Here is a 19,439-nt window from a genome sequence, read left to right on the forward strand (position 1 = left end):
CATTCATTAGGCATGGGGTGGGGACAGGTAGTTGTATTTTGAAAAGGCACAAGTGATATTGAGAGGTATTTCTACTTAAGAACCATTGCTTTGGGCTGGGTATGGTGGCTCACGCCCGTAATCCCAGCACTTTGGGAGGCCGAGGCGGGTGGATCAGGTCAGGAGATCAAGACCATCTTGGCTAACACAGTGAAACGCCGTCTCTACTAAAAATACAAAAAATTAGCTGGTCGTGGTGACATGCACCTGTAGTCCCAGCTACTTGGGAGGCTGAGACAGGAGAATAGCTTGAACCTGGCAGGAGTGAGCTAAGATCATGCCACTGTACTCCAGCTTGGGCGACAGAGTGAGACTATGTCTCACAAAAAAAAAAAAAAAAAAAAAAAAAAAATCACACACTAATATTTCCTTATAAAATGTTAGTGGATGGCTTAATTATTTTGATGTGTTTTAATTAAGTTTGGGGATAAAAGTTGCTTCATGTTTTACTTCTTAGGTCATGGTCATCATTGATCAGATTTTATTATTATAGCAGTAATGTCTACTATAGAAAATATGAAGAATAAAGGATTGATTATTCCCCTATCCAGAGATGACATGAAAATCCTTTCACTTTTCTTCTCGAAAACACACCACAAACAATCAGACTCTTTTGTCACTGCTTTTTACATTTAATATACCCTGCCCATATTTTCATGTTATTAAGTAGACATCTATGGTATTTTAAAAGGTCAATATGTTTCTCTTTACATACATTAAGTTATTAATATGCCATCATTGGTACGAGACAATCATGGATAAATAAGACATGGACATTGTCCTTTACGAGTTCATGGGCTTGTCCAAGAGATGTGTAAAAATGTGTAGTACAGGTTAGGAATTACTGTAAGGAATATCTTGTCAAATTCTCTTGCTCATCCAAGACCCAAATCAATTTGCTGTCACTTCCTGGTAGCCCTCCCTTAATAATGAACAACCGTTAATAATTGTACCCATTTACTGAATTTCGTTTACTTAGCAGGGACTGTGCCAAGCACTTTACATAAATTAACTCAAGTTCACAAAAATGATGCAAGATAGTTTATTTTTAAAATTGTTTTGAAACGCAGTTCGCTCTTGTTGTCCAAGCTGGAGTGGAATGGCATGATCTCGGCTCACCGCAACCTCTGCTTCCCGGGTTCAAGTGATTTTTTTGCTTCCACTTCCTGAGTAGCTGGGATTACAGGCATGTGCCACTACATCCAGCTAATTTTGCATTTTTGGTAGAGATGGGGTTTCTCCATGTTGGTCAGGCTGGTCTTGAACTCCTGACCTCAGGTGATCCACCTGCCTTGTCCCTCCCAGAGTGCTAGGAACACAGGCATGACCCACTGTGCAAGGCCTGGTTTATCGTTTTAAAGAACAGTTTTACTGAGATGTGATTCAAATATATGCAATTCACCTACTCAAAGTGTAAATTCAGTGGTTTTAAATATATTCACAGAATTGGGCATCACCAGAATCAATTTTAGGACATTTTTATTGCCCGCAAAGAAACCTCATTAGCAGTCACTTCCCATTTCTCCTCAACTCGTCAGTTCTAGGAGACCACTCATATATTTTCTGTCTCAATAGATTTGTCTCTCCTGGACATTTCATATAATGTGTGGTCTTTTGTGACTAGCTTCTTTCATATAACATCGTTTTCAGGGTTCATCCATGTTATACTAGCCTGTGGCAGCCCTTCAGTCTCTTTCATGGCTGAATAGTATTCCATTGCATAAATTAAATGTAGCTCATTTTGTTTACCTATTTCTCACTTGGGTTGTTTCTAGTATTTGCCTAATATGACTAAGAATGATGCTGCTATGAACATTCACATGCACATTTTTATATGGACATGGGTTTTCATTTCTCCTGGGTAAACCCTTAGGAGAGGCATCCCTGGGCTACATGAGAATTTTGTTTCCTTTTTTGAGAAAATGCCAAACATTTCCAAAGCAAATGCACCCTTTTACATTGCTTCAGTATGAGAGCTCCATTTTCTTCACATTCCCCCGAACACTTGCTATTTGTGATTTTGACTATAGCCAAAAATAGATTTTATTATCCCCATTTTTTTTTTTTTTGAGACATAGTGTAGTGGCGTGATCTCGGCTCACTACAACCTCCGCCTCCTGGGTTCAAGCTATTCTCCTGCCTCAGCCTCCTTAGTAGCTGGGATTACAGGTGCATGCCACCACACCTGGCTAATTTCTGTAATTTTTTTTTTTTTTTTTTTTTTTTTTTTGAGACGGAGTTTCGCTCTTGTTACCCAGGCTGGAGTGCAATGGCACGATCTCGGCTCACCGCAACCTCCGCCTCCTGGGTTCAGGCAATTCTCCTGCCTCAGCCTCCTGAGTAGCTGGGATTACAGGCACGTGCCACCATGCCCAGCTAATGTTTTGTATTTTTAGTAGAGACGGGGTTTCACCATGTTGACCAGGATGGCCTCGATCTCTTGACCTCGTGATCCACCCGCCTCGGCCTCTCAAAGTGCTGGGATTACAGGCGTGAGCCACCGCGCCCGGCCCCTCTGTATTTTTTAAGTAGAGACAGGGTTTCATCATGATGGTCAGGCTGGTCTCGAACTCCTGACCTCGTGATCCACCTACCTCAGCCTCCCAAAGTTCTGGGACTACAGGCATAAGCCACCATGCCTGGCCTATTATCCCCATTTTTCTACATAAAAATATCATGGTTTACAGCAGTTGCCAGGCCATAGGTAGGTATTTTGCACTCTCAGACACTGGACCTCATCTGTCATAGCACTTTGACATGACCTTACAGTAACTGAAAGAGGAAGGCCAGGCACAGTGGCTCGTGCCTGTAATCCTAGCACTTTGGGAGGCTGACACAGGTGGATCATCTGAGGTCAGGAGTTCGAGACCAGCCTGGCCAACGTGGTGAAACCCCATCTTTACTAAAATACAGAAAATTAGCTGTAATCCCTCAGGAGGCTGAGGCAGGAGAATCACTTGAACTTGGGAAGCAGAAGTTGCAGTGAGCAGAGATCATGCCACTATACTCCAGCCTGGGCAGCACGAGCAAAACTCCATCTCAATAAATAAAAAAATAAATAAATAAATAAATATTTGAAGGAGAAAAACATGAAACAGTACATGAAATTGTTTTCAAACACTTCAGTATTTTTTTCCAGAATTAATGGGCAATTAAATATTTTATATGATGGATTCTATAAATGATTGGTATTCCTTTTATAAAATATATATCTGACTTAATTCTATCTATTGCCTCATGACATCAAGATTTACATCCAAGCTAAATTTGTATAGATTACAGGTGATCAAGTGTGGTAAGCACCCACTGAAATGTTTCCAATTTAAAAAATTTCCTTACTGTCAAAGTGATAATTCTTAATCAGAGGAAACTGATAAACGAACAGAAACTCACGTAAAAATGTTTGTTCCGGGGTTTCAGATCTATGATTGCTCATCAGACTTCAAAGCTTTATAAAATAGAATACAGGCGCACAGGCTCCACCCCAGATTAAGTAAGTCAAGATCTCTGTGGTTGGCTCTGGGTGTTTGCATTTGTAAAAAGCCCCCTAGATGATTCTGAGGCTCAGCAGAGGTGGAGAATCAATGGTTTGTGTGACTTGGATGATTGGAAGTATGAAAATGTCTTTGAGAAGTTTACTGGCGTACCTGCCTGGACATCCAGCTTGATTGGTCTGTTGCATGGGGTGGACAAGATAGCTGGGGCGGAGACATGGAGTGGCTTCGGCAGGTGGGAGAAGGCAGGGCAGGCAATGCGGAAAAGGAATTTGAGTGAAGTCGTGTCTGTTTTTGAAGCCAAGGAGAAGCTTCCTTATAAAGAAATCATATTCATATGCTGCCACTATTCCCACCTCAACTTGTTCTGAAAAACTTTACATCTAGAGAGAAGCTGAAATAAAGGTACAATGAACATCTGCACTGTTTTAATCTGGGTTCACTAGTTAACATTTTGCTGTAACACTGGCTCTCCCTCCCAAAACCATTTGAAAGTGTGATGCAGTCACTGTGGCCTGTACATTTAAGTAACTCCAAAGAATAAAATTATTTTCCTATATAACCGTAATATAATTATTACATAAAGAAATTTAACATCATATAATACCATTACCTCATATGCAGTCTGCATTCATTTTCCCCAATTTGTCCTCCTAATGTTCTTCATAGCTCTTTTACTTTTTGATTCCAGGATCCAGTTGAAAACCAGGCATTGCATCCAGTTGTCATAGCGTTAATCTTCTTTTTTTTCTTCTTTTTTTGAGAAGGACTTTCGCTCTTGTTGCCCAGGCTGGAGTGCAATAACACGATCTCGGCTCACCACAACTTCCGCCTCCCGGATTCAAGCAATTCTCTTGCCTGAGCCTCCCAAGTAGTTGGAATTACAGGCACGTGCCACCATGCCCTGCTAATTTTGTATTTTTAGCAGAGATGGGGTTTCTCCCTGCTGGTCAGGCTGGTCTTGAACTTCCGACCTCAGGTGATCTGCCCACCTTGGCTTCCCAAAGTGCTGGGATGACAGGTGTGAGCCACTGCACCCAGCCATGGCTTTAATCTTAATAACTCCCCTGCACTGTTTTGGGAATATCCTGATGCTGATATTTTTGAGGAGTCCAGATCAGTTACTCTGCAAGATGTCTGTTGATTTGGCTTGGCTGTTTCCTCATGAGCAGACCCAGATTATACATTTTTGTTGATGTTGGGTTCTTCTCAGTGAATCACATCAGACGATGTCAGCACAAGGCCTGATCGGTTGGTTTAGGCAGCTTTCACTAGACTTTTTCATTGTAAAGGCACTTGTCCCTTTTCTAATTAATAAGTAATACGTTGGGTGATAGTTTGTGTGACTTTCCTTTTCTCCAGTGACCTTTCGCCCAATGATTTTAGCATCTTAGATGATCCTTGCCCGAGTCAGTTGTTTCAGTGGCGGCTGCAAATCTGTGGTTTTCCAATTCTGTCATCACTTTTACATTTATTAGTTGGCAGTCTATGAGTTCTTGCAGCCATGTAAAGATAATTCAGGAATTACCTGAACCTGTGAATGTTACCTTATTTGGAAAAAGGGTCTTTGCAGATACGATTCCATTGAGAATCTTGAGATGAGGAGATTATCCTGGATTTTCCAATGGGCCCTAAACCCAATGACAAATATCCTTGGCAGAGGGAGATTTGAGAGAGACAGAAGAGAAGACACAGAGGAGAGCAGGTGATGTGAATGACTGCGGAGGCAGAGCTTGCAGTGATGCCGTCACAAGCCAGGGAATTCCAGCAGCCCCCAGGAGCTGGAAGAGCTCAGGAGTATACGCTAACACCCAGATTTAGGACTTGTGGTCTCTAGAAATAGGAAAGGAAAAATGTCTGAGTTTTTTGTTGTTGTTTGTTTTTTGGGTTTTTTTCTTTCAAGATACGGTCTTGCTCTGTAGCCCAGGCTGAAGGGTAGTGATGTGATCATGGCTCACTGCAGCCTTGACCTCCTGGTTCCAAGCTATCCAATTCATCTCAGTCTCCCGAGTAACTGGGAGACCAGCCACTACAGCCTCATTTTTGTACTTTTGGAGAGATGAGGTTTCCCAACATGTTACCCAGGCTGAGCTCAAGCGATCTGCCTATCTTGGCCTCCCTAAGTGCAGGGATTACAGGGCATCTGTTATTTTAAGGTGCCCAGTTTTTATTACAGCCTCAGGAAACCAATACAAAGGTCAAGGGAATGTTTTGTTTTTAAAACATGGAGGCCAGGCTCGGTGGCTCCACCTGTAATCCCAGCACTTTGGGAGATCAAGGCAGGTGGATCACCTGAGGTTAGGAGTTCAAGGCCAGCCTAGCCAACATGGTGAAACCCCATCTCTATGAAAAATACAAAAATTAGCTGGACATGGTGGCAGGAGTCTGTAATCCCAGCTGCTTAGGAGACTGAGGTAGGAGAATTGCTTGAACCTGGGAGGCAGAGATTGCAGTGAGCCAAGATCATGCCCCTGCACTCCAGCCTGGGTGACAGAGTGAGACTCATCTCTCTCCCTCTCACACTCTCTCCCTGCATGTATATATAGCTATATATACACATATATGTTTATATACACAATATATACATACACGTATATGTACACACACCACATACATACACACACACACACACACACACACACACACAAATATGGAAGACGTTGGCAAGTTTGAGTACTGTGGGGAAGAACCAGTAGAAAGTGAAATTTGATGCAAGAGAGGAGAGAAAATCGCTGGAGACACATCCTTGCGTAGGTGACAGGGAGATGGAATTTGATGCCCTGGTGGAGAGTTTGGCCTTGGTGGCGGGCTTGAAGAGTCTATCCACAGTAAGAGGAGGAAAGCGGAGAATATGGGCCAGGTGCAGGTATGGGTGTGGTGCAGGTGCAGATAAAGGTGACAGCAGGGACTTGCGGCCATTCTTTCGTTTGAAGAGAAAGGATCAGTATTAATTTTTGGTTTGTATTACGTGGATAATAATGGCAAAGACACACAATCTTTTTTTTTTTTTTTTTTTTTTTTTTTTTGAGACGGAGCTTCGCTCTTGTTACCCAGGCTGGAGTGCAATGGCGCGATCTCGGCTCACCACAACCTCCGCCTCCTGGGTTCAGGCAATTCTCCTGCCTCAGCCTCCTGAGTAGCTGGGATTACAGGCACGCGCCACCATGCCCAGCTAATTTTTTGTATTTTTAGTAGAGACGGGGTTTCACCATGTTGGCCAGGATGGTCTCGATCTCTCGACCTCGTGATCCACCCGCCTCAGCCTCCCAAAGTGCTGGGATTACAGGCGTGAGCCACCGCGCCTGGCCAAGACACACAATCTTACATGTGTGGACCCTGTGTATAGAATTGTCCTGCAAAGAAATGCTGGATAGACTTCCTGAATATTCAGTCTGAAACACACTTCATCCTTTTTTCTGAACACCACCTTATCTGCAAAAGATTTGGAAGCCTGAGTAGAAATGACTATGGGTATTTCTGGAAAATTAAGGGGTACATGAAAATCCTTAGTGTAGGAAAAATACCTTTTCAGGAAATCAGAAGTTTAAAAAGTACTAAAGAATTAAGGTATATCAGATATGACAATGGGCTCAGTACTCAGGGGGAAGGGTGGGAGGGGTTGAGGAATAAAAGACTACACATCAGGAACGGTGTACACTGTTTGGGTGATGGGTGAACCAAAATCTCAGAAATCACCACGGAAGAACTTACCTGTGTAACCAAACCACACACCACCTGTTCCCCAAAAACGATTGAAACGAAAAAAACAATTTTTTTTAAAGAATATATCAGAATTGGGAGCATAGCAGAATTTAGGTACATGATACTCAACAAACAATAGATGCTGGACGAAACTTCAGAAATGGGTGTGGGTTTGATAAAGGAAAGGACCTTTGTCTGTGTTGACCATAGTTTAGAAGTGGTATTTCTAAGTCCTTGTCATATGATCTGGATGATTACAGCAAGTGTGACCAATGTCCCTTAAAGCTGAGATCTTACTGGACCTGTCTGAGATATGCATATGGAAAACAGCAGAGAAAGAATGCCTTTCTGGTGTGCTGGAAATCCTGTTGTCCCCCCGTCCCTCACTTCCCCCCACTGCCCTCTCCTGGGGTAGTCTGGCCAGAAGGAACCACATCAAAGGATCCTCTGGCTTCCGGGTTGGGTTTCAGCAGTGGGGAGTCCCAGCGGATAGACGGAAGGTAGACAGCTCGGCTGTGTCCCCAAGAAGAAGGTCACTGGTTCTCTCAGTATGTCCTCTCTCCATATTAGGGTCCCCAAGACCACTCCCTTCCTCCATGCTTGAGGCCTTGGAGTAGACAGCACTGCTTGCTGGCCCCAGGGACCTGCACTTCCCTTGGGCTTTTCTGTACCCTGTCTGTATGTATAAATAGCCTCTTCAGGAAATCCTCTTGGAATTATGGAGAGTTGAATACGCCATCTATTTCTCTGTGGGGAATCTGACTGGGGATACTCTTTGAGTGGACAGAAAACCGTGAATCTCTGGACACTTGTATGGCGTTTCACATTCAGCATTGCTGGTGTCGTAGGTGAGCCCTCACGGACACGTCGATGGCGTTTCACATTCAGCATTGCTGGTGTCGTAGGTGAACGCTTGTTGGGTAGTTGTACCATTTTCACACTCAGTCATTTTTCAGTAAAGTCTTCGGACTACTATGAATACTCAATGTCCTTGTGTTTTCTCATAGACCTCCCTAAGTCTCCTATCTTACGCTATTTGCTAAATAATTATATTCTTTTTTTTTTTTTTGTGAGATGGAGTTTCGCTCTTGTTACCCAGGCTGGTGTGCAATGGCGCGATCTCGGCTCACCGCAACCTCTGCCTCCTGGGTTCAGGCAATTCTCTTGCCTTAGCCTCCTGAGTAGCTGGCATTACAGGCATGCGCCACCATGCCCAGCTAATTTTTTTCTATTTTTAGTAGAGACGGGGTTTCACCATATTGACCAGGCTGGTCTCGATCTCTTGACCTTGTGATCCACCCGCCTCGGCCTCCCAAAGTGCTGGGATTACAGGCTTGAGCCACCGCGCCCGGCCCTTATATTCTTTTTTTTTAAAAAATTAATTTTTTAAATTTTTTCTTATTTTTTCCTCACTCTCAGAATATGACTACATTCTTTATTAATATTTTTTTCTTCCACTTCTTGCCACAAATACCATCTTGAGCATGAGTAAATAATAGCCTTAATTTTAAAATTTCAGCTCATAGCCGTATAATGTTTTTTTCCTCCTAAGGACTTCAGGAAACAACATATGTACTAAGGTATTTGTATACTTGTGATGGTCACTTGTTTGGTAAATACTGTGTCCTTTGAATGCCTGTGGAAAGCTGTCTTCCCAGAGAGTTTGCTCTCAAGATAGCCATGAGCCCACAATTCTGATTATCAGTGCAGAGTGGGGCTCTAACTTTTTTTTTTTTTTGAAGTGGAGTTTGCTCTTGTTACCCAGGCTGGAGTGCAATGGTTCAATCTCTACTCACTGCAATCTCCGCGTCTTGGATTCAAGTGATTCTCCAGCCCCAGCCTCCTGAGTAGCTGGAATTACAGACTGTGCCACCATGCCTGGCTAATTTTGTATTTTTAGTAGAAACAGGGTTTCTCCATGTTGGTCAGGCTGGTCTCGAACTCCCAACCTCTGGTGATCTGCCCACCTCAGCCTCCCAAAGTGTTTGGATTACAGGCGTGAGCCACTGCTCCCGGCCGGGCTCTAACTTTTTATTTTTATTTTAGATATGGAGTCTTGTTCTGTCATCCAGGCTGGGGTGCAGTGGGGCAATTATGGCTTACTGCAGCCTTGAACTCCTGGGCTCAAGCAATCCTCCTGCCACAGCCTCCTGAAAAGCTGGGACTACAGGTCTGTGCTACCATACCCAGCTAATTTTTTTTTTTTTTTTTGAGACAATGTCTTGCAGTATAGCCCAGGCTGGAGTGCAGTGGTATAATCTCTGTTCACTGCAACCTCCACCTCCTGGGTTGTAGTTCAAGCAATTCTGCCTCAGCCTCCCAAGTAGCTGGAATTATAGGCGCCCACCACCATGCCCAGCTGTTCTCTATTTTTAGTAGAGACAGGGTTTCACCATTTTGGCCAGGCTGGTCTTGAACTCCTGACCTCGTGATCCACCTGCCTCCGCTTCCTGAAGTGATGGGATTCCAGCTAATTTTTGAAAAAAGTTTTGTTTTTTTTTTTTTTTTTTTTTTTTTGAGATGGAGGCTTACTCTGTTGCCAGGCTGGGGTGCAGTGGCATGATCTCAGCTCACTGCAATCTCTGCCTCCTGGGTTCAAGTGATTCTCCTGCCTCAGCCTCCCAAGTAGCTGGGACTACAGGCGCATGCCAGGCTTTTAATTTTTTTTTTTTTATTTTTAGTAGAGACAGGGTTCTGTCATGTTGGCCAGCCTGGTCTCAAACTCCTGAGTTCAGGCAATCCACCCTCCTCGGCCTCCCAAAGTGCTAGGATTACAGGCATGAGCCACCACTCCCGGCCCACAGGTTCTTAAATAATGTTCACAACCATCCCAATTATCTTCTTTTTCCATCTTTGAAACCGAAGCTTTGAGGAGTCACGCATGGAGTGAGGATTTGAACCTGGGACTCCTGACCCCTAACCCAGCTAATGTCCTCTCCAGCCACCCACAGGGCACAGCACTCGCAGACAGGACCTGGGTTTTCGGCCTGACTTCTTCGGTGCCCAGTTGCGAGGCTTCAGACATCACTTTCCCATCCCTAAAATGGGGACAGTGCCCCCCAGGGTGTTCAGTGAGTTAAACATAGTCACTTATGAGAAAGCGCTGAGCCTCTTGCCTCTGTAGAATGGCCTCCCCAGGTTGATTTCAGTACCCTGTTTGTTTCCTCCATAGCAAGTACCCAGTCTGCAATTATCTGCTTTGTTATCAGCTTCTCCTGTTTCAAACATGTAGGGAAGGGACTCGGCCTGTTTGTCTTCCCTGCTACACTCTCAGCAGTGCTTAGCACAGTCCCTGGCACACAGTAGATGCTCAATAAATATTTTGTTGTCTCCCTACCTCCTCATCTACTTATCATTTTCTAAAGCAGGGGCCGGCAAACTGCAGCTCAAGGTTCACCTCTGACAGTCACCTGTTTTTATACGACTTGTGAGCCAAACCATTTTTACATTCTTAAATGGGTGGAGGAAAAAAAAAGAATTTGTGACTGGAAAATTATGCAAACTTCAGATTTCTGTGTACGTATGTAAACTTTCAATGGAACACAGCTGTGTCCATCTATGGCTGCTTTGAAACCACAATGTGGAGTTGAGTAGTTGCAACAGAGATCATATGAACCACAAAGCTTAAAATATTCACTATTTGGGTCTTTACAGAAAAAGTTTGCCCATCCTTGTCCTAAAGGATAAATAGCAATTGCTTGAAAACGAATAGTCTCTCTGCTTCTTTACCCTCTTGTTCTTCACACGCTTACCTGACTCTCCTTCATTCAAATGTTTATTCAACAAATATTTATTGAGCATCCACCTCGTCTACCAAATAGATCAAAGGACTCAGCTCCATTTGCCCTCCCATAGTTGGGGAGGTGTGTCAGAGAACTGGGGAGGTGGTGGTGACTGAATTTGTGTTAATCCATCAGCTCCATACCCCTTTGTTAAGGTGGCATGCCTGGCTGTTGAATAGGAAGAAGCCGCATACATCCCACGGGGCTTGAACCCAGGCTTTTGGCATGATCGGTATCCAAGAGCTAGGCAGGGTGTCATCAACGGAGACCTGTTCTTTTAGATGAGGATTTTCTAATCTTTTTCAGTCTGGGACTCACCTGTTACTTTTCTAGGCTCAGAAGCTCTGATCTCTGCTTTTGTCTCTGTCTTCTGCGTCTCACAGTGTAAATATAATGAAAACACCCACAGGCGTCCATCTTCCTCTTCCTCCGTGGCTTCCATTCCCTCTGTCCTCTGTCCCAGCTGTTAAAACCACATTAACTACTAAGGGGGCCAGACGAATGAGAAACAGTAGGAATGAGAAATGTCAATATTTGCTGAGTGTCTAGCACAAGCATTCTAAGGGCTTTAGATGCATTGCCATTTTTAATGTTTTCTTTAAAAGGTGGGTGCTTTTATGGTTCTCCTATGTTACAGATGAAAAAACTGTGGCTCAGAGGGGCAAAGCAATTTGCCTGGTGTAACATATCTGTGAAGCAGTGAAGCCTGGAATTTGAACCCAGGCGGTGTGACTCCAGAGCTGAAGCTCTTGAGTACCGTGAGGGTGACGGATCTGGCATCTCTGCATATTCTATGACAGGAAAGCAATGTGGGTGGAAAATAGGGGTGTCTTCCTTTTTTTTGTAATGGTATTTTTGGCAGCTCCCTCAGGTAGATACCAAAGGAAAAGCTGGTAGTCACTGTCAGACCAGACACCGTGCATTTCAGAAAGAACGTTTCCTACCAAAGGGACTTGGAAGTGCTAACAGGTCAGAAAAAAACTGGATGAGGGACGAAAAAGACTGACACGTGTGCTTTCTGTTGGTGTGGGGTTATCATGACTCTGCAAAATCAAACATCTTGACAAAACATCCAAACGTCGTGACATCTGACAAACCAGGATGTTTCTCAGGATTGACTCAGACAATGATTGTCCGGAATACCAGGCCATAAATTTCACAGAACTGACCCAACCAGCCATGCCCGAGGAGCCTGTGGAATGTTAATCATGTTAGCAGAAAAAAGGAGTGGCCAAATAGGTATGGGGATGTAGAGTTAAACAAGGTAGTCAGGATCGTGACTGTGAGTACTTCTGTGACCCTCCCCAGAGGGAGACGCTTGGAAGGTAATTATCAGACCTTGGCCGTGCGTCAATGGCTACCTCAGGGGACTGGTGTTCTGGGTGTTCAGGGAACTTACTTTGGACAGTGTTTCTTTAAGCCTTACCCTTTCCCTTTTCCTTTTAGATAAGAAATCCCTAATACCTTGGGAGGCCAAGGTGGGCAGATCATGAGGTCAGGAGTTCGAGACCATCCTGGCCAACACAGTGAACCCCCCGAATATACTAGAAATACAAAAATTACCCAGGTGTGGTGGAGCATGGCTGTAGTCCCAGCTACTCGGGAGGCTGAGGGAGAAGAATTGCTTGAACCTGGGAGGAGGAAGTTGTGGCAAGTCGAGATTATGCCACTGCACTGCAGCCTGGGCAACAGAGCAAGACTCAGGTCTCAAAAGAAAAAAAAAAAAAAAAGAAAAGAAATCCCAAACACCTAAGTAACTTCAGAGCAGGCTGGGTCTTGTGTCAGTTCACCGCTACTTCTAGGCTAGAAAGGGAAAAGGATTGCCGTGTTTCCAGGGATGAAAAAACTTAGGAAGGATGTTGAGATTAGTAAAACAAAATTAGATTGGATTTTTTTTTTTTTTTGAGATGGAGTTTCGCTCTTGTCACCCAGGCTGGAGTGCAATGGCGTGATTTCGGTTCACTGTAACCTCCGCCTTTCGGGTTCAAGCGATTCTCCTGCCTCAGCCTCCCGAGTAGCTGGAATTACAGGCAGGTGCCATCATGCCTGGCTTATTTTGTATTTTTGGTAGAGATAGGGTTTCACCATGTTAATCAGGCTGGTCTCAAACTCCCAACCTCAGATGATCCGCTTGCCTCAGCCTCCCAAAGTGCTGGGATTACAGGCGTGAGTCGCCGCGCTCCGCTAAATTGCAGTTTTTTTGAGAGCCTTTCAGTTATTCAGCAGTGATGTCTCAGTAAAAGTGGAAGTAAATTGGGATCATGTAGACCTTTCTCAAGTGTTAAAGTTTCACGTATTTTAGTTTGTTTAATCTTTTTCATATTGTTCAATTTATTAAGTTAGACCTCAGACTCTAAAGCATGTTTTTTTTCTTTTCTTTTTTTATCTTCATATAGCAAGTCAAAGCATGTTTATTTTCTAATGATAAACAAAACACACATTGATGTGACTAAGAGTGTGAATTGTAACCCTGGGCTCTGGTTATGTAAACATGGGAATGTGTGGAATTTACTCACAGTTTACAGGAAGTAAGGTGTCATTGTTCGGATAGTTTCCGGTCATAAAACATTATCTAATTTGATTTTAAAATAGCAACCTTAGATGTTGTTTTTCGACTCCAAAATTCATAGGAACCCAAAACGGTATGTTTTTTCTTTTTCTTTTCTTTTTTTGTGAAAGAATTTTCTGTATTTTCTACTGACAAGAAATCAGATGTTTCTATTCCCGGTAGGGCACAATGTAATGATGTCCTTATGTACCACAAACATATGTGCAGATGACCTGACATTAAACCTAGGGAAACTTTGTTGATTTCAGTGATGAGCGACACGTACAAAAAACCATCTTTCTTCCTTGACCATTTCTACAACTTCCAGTCCTGAGAACTGGTCACTCCAGCAGGTTTAAAGTAATAATCGGTGGCTGTCAAACAATTTTACTTGAAGCATTTTGGGCTTGTACTTCGTTATAAGCTTGCATTTAAAACCAGAGGCAGACCAGGACCAGTGGCTCACGCTTGTAATCCCAGCACTTTGGGAGGCTGAGGTGGGTGAATCATCTGAGCTCGGGAACTCGAGGCCAGCTGGACCAACATGGTAAAACCCCATCTCTACTAAAAATACAAAACGTTCGGTGGGAGTGGTGGCAGGTGCCTGTAGTCCCAGCTACTCGGGAAGCTGAGATAGGAGAATCGCTTGAACCTGGGAGGCAGAGGTTGCTGTGAGCCGAGATCGCGCCACTGCAGTCCAGCCTGGGCAACAGAGTGAGACCTTATCTCAAAAAAAATAAAATAAAAATAAATAAAATTAAAACAAAATGTTCTCTTTCTTCTTTTTTGAGGTGATGAGAGGAAACCCCACACCTATTAAGCAGTCACTCACCGCTTTCTCCTCTCTCCAGCCTATGTCTCTGCATGGATTTGTTCAATGGAATTGAACAATAGGTGGTCTTTTGTGACTGGTTTTTTTCACTTAGTATACTGTAAAATCAGTTCATCCACATTGTAGCACATATCAGCATTTTATTCCTTTTAATGGCTGAATACGATTCCATTTTACAGGGAATAATCTTTTGTTTATTCCATCATCAGTTGATGGACATTTGGGTTGTTTCCACCTTTTGGGAATTGTGAATAGTGGTATCATGAATGTTTCATGCACAAGGTTTTATTTGAAAACCTGTTTTTAATTCTTTTGAGTATAGATCTAGAAGTGGAAATGGCGAGTCACATGGCTATACTGCTTACCTTATTGAGTCACCACTGACCTGTTTTTCTCTTATCTTTTTTTTTTCAGATGTGGTCTTATTCTGTTGCCCAGGCTGGAGTGCAGGAGCACAATCACAGCTCACTGCATCCTCAACCTCTGGGTCAAGCGATTATCTCACCTCAGCCTCCTGAGTAGCTGGGAGTATAGGCACATACCACCCTGCCTAATTTTTATTTTTTATTTTTTTGTAGACACAATGTCTCACTTTGTTGCCCAGGCTGGTCTCGAACTCCTGGACTTAAGTGATTCTCCTGTCTTGACCTCCCAAAGCGTTGGGATTATAAGTATGACCGTGGCCATGGCCTGGCCTCTCTTATCTTTTAAATGCCTTTTTAAAAATAAAAATGTACCACAAAATTGATATCCTGATATTAATATGAGACTTGTGTTAAAGAATGTTTATACTTCTAGACTGAATATTAAAAGTCTAAGATGTTTCACTGAGGTCAAAATTCATTCAGAATACTTTGCTAAATGAACAGGCAAAGCAGGCAGAAACCACTTATATTCATTTGCTTCTTGCCGTCCTTGGCTCTTTGCTAAAACGTTTGGCCTTTCACAAAATTCAGTATCTGTAAAGATGACGGTTATAAATAGATGATACCGTCACTGTTCACTTTGGTTTTGTACTTTTTCTGGGTCAGATGGAAGCTCTCTAATCTCTTTTGTGATTTGGTTAAATGTAGAGTAATCCTGCGGCAAATCCGAGTTACCTTCTCATCTTCCTCTTTATGTTGACTTTTGCTTAAATATCATGGTTCCCTAGGGCAGGGTAAAAGAGAAATAGAATGATGACAGATAATGCTGATAATATCCCCGTGTGAAATTGGCTGGTGAGGATCCCAGTCCCAGCGACAAGTGAACAGTAACGCTTAGTCTGACTGCCACAGACAGTGAGCTCCACGGAGGGTGTGAAAGCTCATAAAAACTAAAGCATTTTCCTACTCCCACTCACACAACACAGAGCTCCCTAGTCACCACGATGTGTGGGGTTTTTTCCCCCACAAACCAAGCAGTTCTCCAGCAGACACCAACAGGCTGTCCTATGGTTCAATTTAATTCTGGAGTTGGAGTCAGATCCTGTGGGAGGGCTCAGTTCCACAGACTGCTCCTATTTCAGATGCCAATTGCAAGTCCGGTAGCATGTTATCATCTGTACTTCTCCGTTTGCTTGTTTTTGTTTTTTTGAGACAGGGTCTCACTCTGTTGCCCAGGATGAGTGTGGTGTTGGCTCACTGCAGCCTCTATCTCCTGGGCTCAAGTGATCCTCCCACCTCAGCCTCCTGAGTAACTAGGACCACAGGTGTGTGCCACTATGACTGGCTAATTGTTTTTTATAGAGATGAGGGTCTTGTTATTTTCCCCAGGCTGGTCACAAACTCTTGGACTCAGTACTCACCCTGGCCTCCCAGAGCACTGGGATTACAGGTGTGAGCCATTGTGCCCGGCCCACCTATGCCAACCGATGGGCTATAAATCCAGTTACCAGGATCCCTTCCTCAGGTTCCATTAGTTAAGTAGGATGCTCACAACTTAGGGAAACAGTTACTCATATTTACTGGTTTGTTATATTAATAAAGGATGCAGATGATTAGCCAGGTAGGGAGTTGCACAGGGCAAGGCACGTGGGGAGGAGCACTGAGCCTCTATGTACTCTCCAGGTGCACCACCCTCCAGACACCTTCATACGTCCAGAAGCCCGGAGGCTCTCCTAGCCCTGTGTTTCGAGTTTTTACAGGGACTTCATTACAAAGACACAATAGATGACATCACTGGCCATTATCGAGTAGCTCAACAATCAGCCCTCTCTCTCCCCCTCCTTGGAAGTGAAGGTGGGGTGGGGATAAAAGTTCCAACCATCCAATTACATGGTTGGTTCCCTGGGCAACCAGCCCCCTTTGGGAGGCCACCAGAGCCCCCAACCATCAGTCATCTCATTAGCATACAAGAATACTTACCCCTTTGGAGATTCTAAGAGTTTTAGCTGCTGTGTGTCAGGAAACTGGGACGAGGACCAAACATATTTCTTACATAAATCGAATATCACAAGGGCTGTAGCCCATTCATTTATACGCAGGTCCTTATCCGTCTATCAGCTGCTCTTTGGTGGCCCAGCCTTCCCAATACTTTCCAGGTTTTGGGGAATAGTTTATTTTTCTCCACGAGAGGTCTGCTCTCATCTAGGGCTTAGATCCCAAATATTGAACAATCAATATGGTGCAGGCATCAACCAGTCTGCACACAGGATATGGGTCATGGTATAATGCAGCAGGTTCTGAATTCCGTCCCCCCAACCCCCACACCACCTCACTATCAGGCTCAATGCTGTAGTTGTGGGAACATGAAGTCTCCTGGTTCTGGGATTGGGGTTTAAGGAGGCAATGACCTTGGGAGGACATGTTAGGGCATCGACTATTTATCAAATGATATAGAAGTATTATTTGTTTATTTATTTTGAGACGGAGTCTTGCTCATGTTGCCCAGGATGGAGTGCAGTGGCGCAATCTCGGCTCCCTGCAATCTCTGCCTCCCAGGTTTAAGCAATTCCCTGCCTCAGCCTCCCGAGTAGCTAGGATTATAGGTTCCTGCCACCACGGCTGGCTAATTTTTTGTATTTTTAGTAGAAACGAGGTTTTACCATGTTGGCCAGGCTGGTCTTGAACTCCTGGCCTCAGGTGAACCACCTGCCTCAGCCTCCCAAAGTGCTGGGATTACAGGTGTGAGCCACCGCGCCTGGCATAGAAGTATTTTAATATGTACACAGCCAGTATGACACACTGATGTGCTAGGAGGATTCTATTACTAGAACCTATGTTTTCCTACCATCTTTAACCTTAAATCTTCAGGAGCAAGATTCTGCTGTCTTACCCTACTGTCTTTCCACAAATAGTTACCACTTTTCTTATTAGAAAAGGCATCATTGTGCCTCCCTAGAGAAGACCCTTCTACCTATATCAGTCTAGGAAGGTTACTGTCATGACCTGTGGTTCGTTTGGTTCCTTGTACTTTTAGGAATTTTTTCCTCTATCTATTTTACTTGATATTGCCATCAACTTTTTTTTTTTTTTTTTTTTGAGACTGAGTTTCATTCTTGTTGGCCAGGCTGGAGTGCAGTGGCGTGATCTCGGCTCGCTGCAACCTCTGCCTACTGGGTTCAAATGATTCTCCTTCCTCAGCCTCCGGAGTAGCTGGGATTACAGGCATGCACCACCATGCCAGGCAAATTTTTTGTATTTTTAGTAGAGACGGGGTTTCACCATGTTGACCAGGATGGTCTTGAACTCCTAACCTCCGGTGATCCACCTGCATCGGCCTCCCAAGGTGCTGGGGTTACAGGCATGAGCCACCATGCCCAGCCTATCAACTTTTTTTCTAAAGCCTCAGTTACCCTTGGTCATTGTCCTACTTAATAGCCATCAATGTGCGTTCAATGCCTAAAAATAAAGTTTCCCCACTTCCAGCAAGAGAAAAAAAAAATTACACCTACAGCTTTAGAATGACATGCTAAGCCTCGGTCTCATTCCCAACATCTTTTTCAATGACAACTTCTCTTCCTATACTTCTCCACATGCATGGGAATGCGTAGCCTCCCCCAAGGACACCCTGTCAATCACCATCTCTGTGCCTCAATTCCCTGCAAGTAATCTCTTGCTGAAGTCCTGTGATACCTGCTGTGTTATTCCTTCAGTGTCACACCCTCTCTGTTTTTGAGAAGCTGTGGAGGAAGCATGTGAGCCAAGCTGAGCAGCCAGCCTTTTTCCAGGGTTGATATAAGCACCTGAAGAGAGACCGTGACCGTCCGCTCTGAGGCCGTGTGAGCCTGGAGCTGCCGCGACCATTTATTCTACGATGTGGAAAAAGCCCACTGGAGGACAAACTCAACCGTGGAGCAGGGTCAAGGGGTCAAGGGATTTCAGGAATGTGCCCTGATAGGCATCAGTGAAACCCCGAGATCCCCGCTTGGATTTCTCTTCTGTTGGGGACAATCCATTCCCCTCCGTTTTTAGTTTTATTTTTTGCTTAAATGAATTTGAGTTAGCTTCCTGTCACTTGTGAGAACGAGGTGGCCTTCTTTCAAGGCGCTGGTCATGTGCCAATTCCTGCACGCGTTCCCACCTCCTTTGCCCTGTTTCGCCACTGCCTGGGGGCGCGTTGTTTTCTGCACGTGTTACATACTGCTAGGCCGTATGGACCTTCAGGAGGACAGATTCCTGGAGCATCAAGACCAGATTACATGGTTAATTAGAGAGGGAGTGGGTGGTGGGCCCTATGTGTGAGTTACTCTTTTGTGAGATGAGGCAGGAAGAAAGAAAGGCTGATAGGAAAAGGCGTAGGGGACCAGGCTCAGGGCCGGCTTAAGACTGGCTCTAGGAGACTCAAGAAGAAAAAATTCAGCTCAGAGTGGATATGTGCATTCATGCTTATGATAAAAGGGAGGTCAGGGAAGAGGGAGGAAGAAGGCATCCAAGAAAGAAAGTTCGCTGCCGAAATGCCGTCTCAGGATCGGCAGGCGGGCCGGGAGTAGAGCTTAGAGAGTTGAGGACTGGGAAAGAAAAGAGGGTGTTTATTCAGGGCTGTGAACGGAGAAAATAATGTGTTCAGATGTGGGGGCATTGTCGCATGAAGAGGGACTGAAGGCATAGATACTTGATGAT

This window comes from Saimiri boliviensis, chromosome 14 (assembly GCF_048565385.1).
Source record: "Saimiri boliviensis isolate mSaiBol1 chromosome 14, mSaiBol1.pri, whole genome shotgun sequence".
Lineage (NCBI taxonomy): Eukaryota > Metazoa > Chordata > Mammalia > Primates > Cebidae > Saimiri > Saimiri boliviensis.